Genomic DNA, 7,444 nt, shown 5'->3' with positions numbered 1-7,444 from the left:
ACTTGTGTTGTTCTCTTTCTTTGTGCCTGCCATTAGAGCTGATTATGGGAGCAAAGAATGAATTTACTTCAGGCGGTTAGTACTCGGGTTTTCTAAAAAAAAAAAACGTCACGTGCAAGTACTTTGTAATAGATGAGTTACTTGAGAAAGTCTCTCCTGCATCATTAGGCCTGTCCCAATGATGTGCATGTGACTGTTTTTTGTAGTTAATGTGACACGTTGGCTGAACTGTCGGCTCCGTCGACATCTTATCTAATCAAATCACTGATGTAGCTGAGGTGAGCTCGCTAAGCTCTCCAGGGCCGTGTTAGTTCAGGATTAATGAGGCGCACATCCTCTGGTAAATAAGAGTGTAGTCAAATAGTGACCATGCTCCTCTTTGCCAGAGTCGAAGAGCTTTGGATGATGGGAGGGTGAAAGCAGAGAGTTTTCACAAGCAAGTAACAAGATCACCGACACTCCAGGGAGCGTAACTACGCCTTCGTTTTAATGCCTCATAGCTCAAAAACTGCTTCCATGAATAGATGTGTTAGTGGATATTTACTAGAGGTCAGCAACTGGTGTGTAACATCTTGTCCCCCAGTGTAAAATGTCTGATTCTCAGACAGAGTATCCGTCAATAATGAAGAGGTGCTGCTCAATTAAGACTTTCATGACAAAACCATTTCCACATTAGGTTTTATTGAATATGAAAGTACAAAAAATAAAAATGTCTCAGAAAATAAATAACATTTGTCAATACATTATAGCAGGTATATTAAATATAGAAGACTTCGATCATGTCTTGCAATGATTACTCGTTATAGTGTAGTTGACACACCACTTGATATCTTCCAGAAAAGATCCCAGCTCGTATTCTACGTCGGTGTCCAGCGGACAGCTGATGTTCTTGTCCTGAAACTAAATAAGGCACACAAAACTCCTTGTTTTTCAGGGTCACGGGGCAGCCTTATGAAACATCGTGTCTGAAAATTGTTTTGATGATAGGACTACGAAGAACCAGTGTGTTTCTTGTTACCTCTTCATTGTACACGTGCACGGAGCGAGTGAGTCCTTTTAGGTTGTGGTTTCCTGATAGATGTCTCTGAGTCTCATTCAAGATCTTCTCAGCCCAGCAGAAGAACTGCTTCTGTGAGGAGAAAGACGTGGGTTAGTGAAGGTATCCAACCACTTCAGAGAAAGGATCCCATTAATTCAGGTGTCCAATAATGGAAGGTTTACTCCATGATGGAAGAGCCGGTAAAGTTGAGCTACATACCACGCATATTATTCCATGGCTCCTTGGTGTTCTTGCCACTTGTTTGTCCAGCGGCTTCAGTGGTAAGATAACAGTGTCAGTATGGTAACGACCAAATAATCAACAGACAAAAACAGAATGTGGTTGACAGGTTTCTCACCACATGCTTCTCGTTATTGTTGGCCCAAGTCTTGATCTGCAGCAGCCGGTCTTTGCAGCTGTGCGGACTCAGCGGCGCTGGGTAGACCATCACAGTCACCGTCGCCATCATCAGTGCAAAGTTCTGAACGCCGAGGATCTTCATGTCTCTCACCTTTGAGCCTCGCTGTTTCAGGTTGCCCGGTAGAGTTGAATACCCCGCACACTCTAAGACGCTACTACTTATAGTGTCATCACAGTGACACCGTGACCACAAAATACAGATTAATCGGAAAAGAAAATCACCAAATAAGGACCACAGGAAGATGTGTATCCTTTCTATTATCTGATGAAACCCTTCTTCGTCTATATGTTGTAATCAAACAAAATCAACAAAGATCTTTCTTTTTCTTTTTTCATAACTGTGTCATTGATATCATTCAGGTCAATTTGATAAAGTGTGTTAGTCTATTTGTTTTCATCATTATTAATATTGGTAACATTATTTGAATAATTGCACCATTCATGCATCAAATTCCAAAAATGACTGTCATGTGTGGGCACTTGGGAAATATTTATGAGTCAAGTTAAGTTTCTTTTTTTTTCATGCTCCACATCATAAGGGAACTATGACATAGGTTTTAGAAAAACCTCAGTTTTGCTTTTGGTAAGTGGACTCTTAATTATCTGCCTACTTGTCTTTTTAAGAAGATAGGCAAAAAAAAAAATAAAACAGAAGAAAAATAAAACAGAAATGCTAAACTTCAAATTGTACGTCTGTCCAAGATTACTTCAAATGGAGCCAAATTCAGCCACATCACATCCATATTATTGATCATGTTGCCATGAAAATAAAAGTGATTCTGCTTGACTTTCTTTGGTATAACCAAAACTGAAGCTGTACATATGTTGCTGTGGCGCGCATGTCTCAAGAGTCGATGTTATCAGGCCTCAATAACTACAGAGCGGCTGCCTGCACATTACCTGTGACGATGGTGCAGGAGAGGTTGGTACTGCAACACAAAATATCCCTGGACCCTCGACTGCAGCTTTGATCACTGTGAAGGCCACAAAACGTTCACATTTGGTACCAGGAGTCCAAATTATGACTCATTGCTTTTAGCACAAGGATTAGATTTGTAGCAACCAGCTTTTATCCAGTCATTTATTTTTGATTCATGAACATAGTATTTTGTTCAAGATTTAAAATTGCTTGTTTTTACGTCAACCTGTGTAATGGTGAACATTGAATAGGAAACATACACACATCTTGCCCCTGTTTGCTTTACAGTTCACATACCAGCATGAAGATCTGTGACTGTGAGTGAGTGCCTCTGCCACATTCAGGTGTCACATCCTTTTTGCCCACGTATTTTTCTCATCCGGAACTATATTTCACACAATGTGCACAACGTGGTGAGTTGCTAAAAATTCCATTGTGTTGTTTGTTTTTTAACTACGATCCATAGCTTGCCAAAAACATCATGTACAGATGGTCTACATGTTAGTTATCCATTTGTGTGTTCATTACTTCAGTTGTATGTCTTGTGTTTAGTCAGTTTGATTGAATGATTCAGCATTTCACATGACCGTGATTAGGATTTCATGTGTGAATATATCTCACTGAAACTTGTTTAGTGTGTATTTACAAGCAGGCATGTTGTTATTTTGTCAAAGTTTCATGAAAATGTTTGATTATTTGGAGTCAAGTTTTTTATCAAACATGAAAATAGAACAAATCAGTGGTGGGATTTGACCATATCTTCCTCATTGTGTCCGTGTACATTAACAGAGGTGGTCACTTTAGTGAAATGCAAAAAAACCCAAAAAAAAACTTGATGCTGGCACACGACATAGGCTGACTGTGGATCAGTGGAAGTGAAGGAGAGACAGTGAGTAAGTACTTTCCAAAATGTTCATTTAAAACAACAGTTGGACATCTGAATCATTTTTCACTTTTCAATAGAAGCAAACACGTCATTTGTTGCAGGTAAACAGATTTGTATCATTCCGTTGCCTTTGCGGTTGAATCTCTTGTGCGAATGCAGCGAGGGCACTAATGACATTGCAAAAGTTTGAATGTGCACCCTTCAATGAAGAGTTAGAGGATTCTCTTGCAGTATTGAATGGGCAACAGAGATTTCCAAGGGCTGCTAGTTGAGGTGCAGGGGTTGTTAGACCAAGTTAAAGAAGAATGCTTTATTTGCTTTTCTCACTTCTGGACTAACACCAGATTTCAGTTTGCAATGCCAGTGTCTTCTTGTGAAGCTGAGAGAAGGTGCTACTTCAGATGGCTCCTATGAACCAAAGACAGACTGAACAATATCCGCTGCCTGTGATGTCCGGGAACAAACAACAACTGCAAAAGCTGTTTTCCAGGTTTTTTTTTATCTGTTTTGAAAGAAGCTACAAAAAAAGTGTTTTATGTGAAATACTTTCATTTAATTCAGTGAATTTACTCTTCGAAAGATTAATTCTGTCCCCAAACTTGCATTTATTCAAATATTTATATGACATGAGTGGCACCCATTGAAGGGCCTCATAAATGTATGTTGAAAGGATTAATTTAAACTGAATGTATCTTCAATGTGATGACAATTTCCACTTAGTCAATGACTCTAGTCATTCCTGTTAATGAAGGCCGATCATTATAAAGACCTTCATATCAAGGAGGAGGGTGTCGACATAGACTAAGATGGAGGATCAACATCAACCTGCCTGTAAAGGAGGGAAAAGACTATTTTTCCTGAGGAAGTCAAGATGTTGGAAATCTTTTATTAATCTGGAGTGTTCTCATTTTTCTTTGTTCTCTCTTTTTTTCCTATCATACCCAGGAGAAATAGATTTCTCTGCTGCATTGTCGTCTACTGATGTAAGGCTGACATTCTCTTAACTGGAATTGATAAAGTACATTACATCTATCCATCTATTGTGCACCATTACAAGGAGACGTTCTTTGAATAAGAGCTCCATCTTCAGGTTCTAGTTTGTAACTTAAACTTTAAAGTATTCTGCCACGTCATTTTGTTTTAGTAAGTCACAGTAGAGACACTGCAAGTAGTCCCATTCAGTTTTCATTTAAATCGTTTGAAAGCTTTTTTTTTTTTTTTGCATAATCGTGTAGTAAACTCATAAAGTTGAAATTCTGTATTTCTACTGACAGTTATTGGCGCGATACTTTTTGGAACTTCTGACCATCAAAATGTTTGAACTCAGTTCAGATTACAGAGATTTACCTTTCTGGGGCATAATTTGAGCCAATGTTTCACAAGGGAGCCACAACTCTGGCTGAAAGTCAAAGAAATTCATTATTATTTTTTTATAACTAACTTAGCTTTTTCTTATTAATTATTGAATGGATGTGACATTCATTTTAGCCATCGGGCAAATTTTAATGGCGGGTAAATACTTTAAGTAGTCCATCATATAGTGGAGAAATATATGTCTCTTTTTGCAAGACAATGGACTTAAAAAAAAAAAAATAAATTTAATTTTGATTAGCTTTGAACAGTATATTACTTAAATAATCCTCATACAGTATAAGCATCATGTATACCTAGAACATAATGCTCACATTTTGTGTAGTATGTGGGGAACCCCAGCTCCATATTAAAATTTGCTCCACAGTGGTCAGTGTACAACCCCCATGAAATACTGATGATTAACACTGTGAGAAAGGTTTAATCATTCTGTGATCATTTCCATTAAATGCCATGAACTAAACTTTCTTAAACTTTCCTTTTCTCACTTTTACTGAGATCAGATAAGGTAGAAATGCGTGTGTGTACGATCTCTTTTTTATTTTATTTTTTTATTCTTTCCATTAATCGAGTCATTAGGACATACTCAGACATAATCATCTTATCATAGCTCATCATTCATGGCTGACCGAGTCTCCATCATTCTGTCCAATTTGGTGCCTCTTAGTCATTCCAGTCTCGATCGTTCAATATGTTATTTAGAACTTTTCTCTGAACAACTGGGGGTTGCAGTCAAAAAAAATAATAATAATAAAAAAAATAAAAAATAAAAAATAAAATAAATATATATATTTTATATATATATATATATATATATATATATATATATATATATATATATATATATATATATATATATATATATATATATATATATATATATATATAAAAAATATGTGTTAATCCAAGCTGTACTTTTGTCTTGACTCCAGTATAAAATCAACTCTGTTTCTCTTTTACAATTTAAAGGCTATCTTGATGTTATCTGTATGAAGCAGCTGTGCACTTGAAAGAAATGAGTCTTCTGGATGTAGAGTAAAATGGAACTGGAAACCAGTGAACCACAGCACAACTTCCTCCACATCGATGAGGTCGGCATTAACCTAATAAAATGCAGACGTTGTGGTCGAAATGTCATCAGTGGCAGGCCACTGGAGTGGAAACATAACCATGGGTGATGCTATTTCTGAGAATGGTGTTGCGACTTTTGTTGGTGTGTTGTGTTGTTGGCCCTTCTTGGCCACCATATTATTCCCACTACTGGGCTATACAATACGGAGACTTGTCACCTTTTTAGACTCTGTACGGGGATGTCATCCCTGATCAAGAGAGGGGTCAGATCGGAATTTGGCAAATTGGAGGACTTGCCAAAGTACGTGATAGTTTGGAACATTGTCAGTTTCCATCACTCCAACATCATCAGGCAATAGTTTACACCCCACAACAGGATGCTGATGGAGTTCCTCTCGCCCTACACCTCCTTCCTTAATCCCATTGAGGAATTTTTCTCTGCATGACGATGGAAAGTTTATGATCGGGAGCTGCATACACAGGTGACCCTTCTGGCTGCCATGGATGCGGCGTGTGATGACATCACAGCAGATGCCTGCAGATAAGACACTCAGAAAGTTTCCATGCTGCATCACAAGAGAAGGCATTCGTTGTGACGTGGATGAGAATTTGTTTCCCGACAGACAGGAACGTCCGGATGTGATAGGAAGACTGCGCTGTAATTCCAACAGCACTGCATGTATAGTTTTCTCTAAAGAGATTGGTCAATATTCATATTTCTACTTTGGTTTTTACCTTTGTGCTCTGTGCTGTCTTTACCTTTCAATGATATGATCTATCATCAGATAACAATAAAAATAGTACAGGCATAAATGTGAATCTCCTGCAATCAATCTCCCACCGACACTAAGGTGTAACTTACAGTTTAGAATAATTGTCATCAAAACTTTAACCATAGTTTACATTAAAACATCTCTCCTGTTATATTGACAACATGACTCTGCAATTTAACCGTCTTATCCGTAAACAATGACACAAAGACTTGTCATTCTGATGACACTGACATGTTCATTGACACAGATATTTACTATTGAGAAATGAACTAAGGATTTTGAGCAAAAGACTGATCCACAATGTTTCGCTGTTTGTGCAAATCATTTTGAGAAACGCACTTACTGCTTTACAAATGTCGAGGATGGTTTGAGAATTGTACCAAAGCCACTGAGAAAAACTGCAAATGGGTTTCATCAGGAGGGCGTGATCGCTCAACTCCTTTGTCAGCACTCCAGAGTTCAGCTCTGCCTCTACGCCGCGGTCAACTCCCAATTGGAAGGTTGCAGGTTTGGTTCCCATCTCTGCCTGACAACATGCAGAAGTGTCCTTGGGCAAGACACTGAACCCCAAACTGCTTCCATTGGAGTGACAGGGCCTTGCACAGCTGCAGCCTCCAATGGTGTGTGAATGGGTGAATGTGATGAGCTATGTAAAGTGCTGTATAAGTTAGTCCATTTATCATTTTACATAATGCATTATTGCTGCTTTAGAAACCATGAGATTACATTCAACAGTTCTAGATGCAATGCAAAAGTGATAGATGAAATTTGAGTGTGCAGAGGAAACCCATGCACACAGGAAGCATGTGCAAATTCAAAGAAAGGCCTTAAAGCATGCACTCTGTATCTCTCCACCACAATGCGACCCTCACCATCAAGATGAAAGCATCAGACAAACAGATAAGGATAGAAGTGGCATATCTAAACCAGTCTGATGTTTGTTATTTCCTGCAGGATCTTTCACT

General features: G+C 38.3%; 1 long non-coding RNA gene across 1 annotated transcript; it reads right to left on the bottom strand.

The window, feature by feature from the left end:
* Positions 1–794: 794 nt before the first annotated feature.
* On the bottom strand, positions 795–1,313 carry LOC308110988. Its single transcript, XR_013935422.1, has 3 exons — positions 1,259–1,313; positions 1,019–1,129; positions 795–900 (listed from the first exon to the last, which is right to left on the bottom strand). It is a non-coding gene; the product is annotated as an uncharacterized lncRNA (long non-coding RNA).
* Positions 1,314–7,444: the final 6,131 nt, after the last annotated feature.

This window comes from Lipophrys pholis, assembly GCF_963383615.2.
Source record: "Lipophrys pholis genome assembly, chromosome: 6".
Lineage (NCBI taxonomy): Eukaryota > Metazoa > Chordata > Actinopteri > Blenniiformes > Blenniidae > Lipophrys > Lipophrys pholis.
This window is presented reverse-complemented; position numbering and strand designations above follow the sequence as displayed.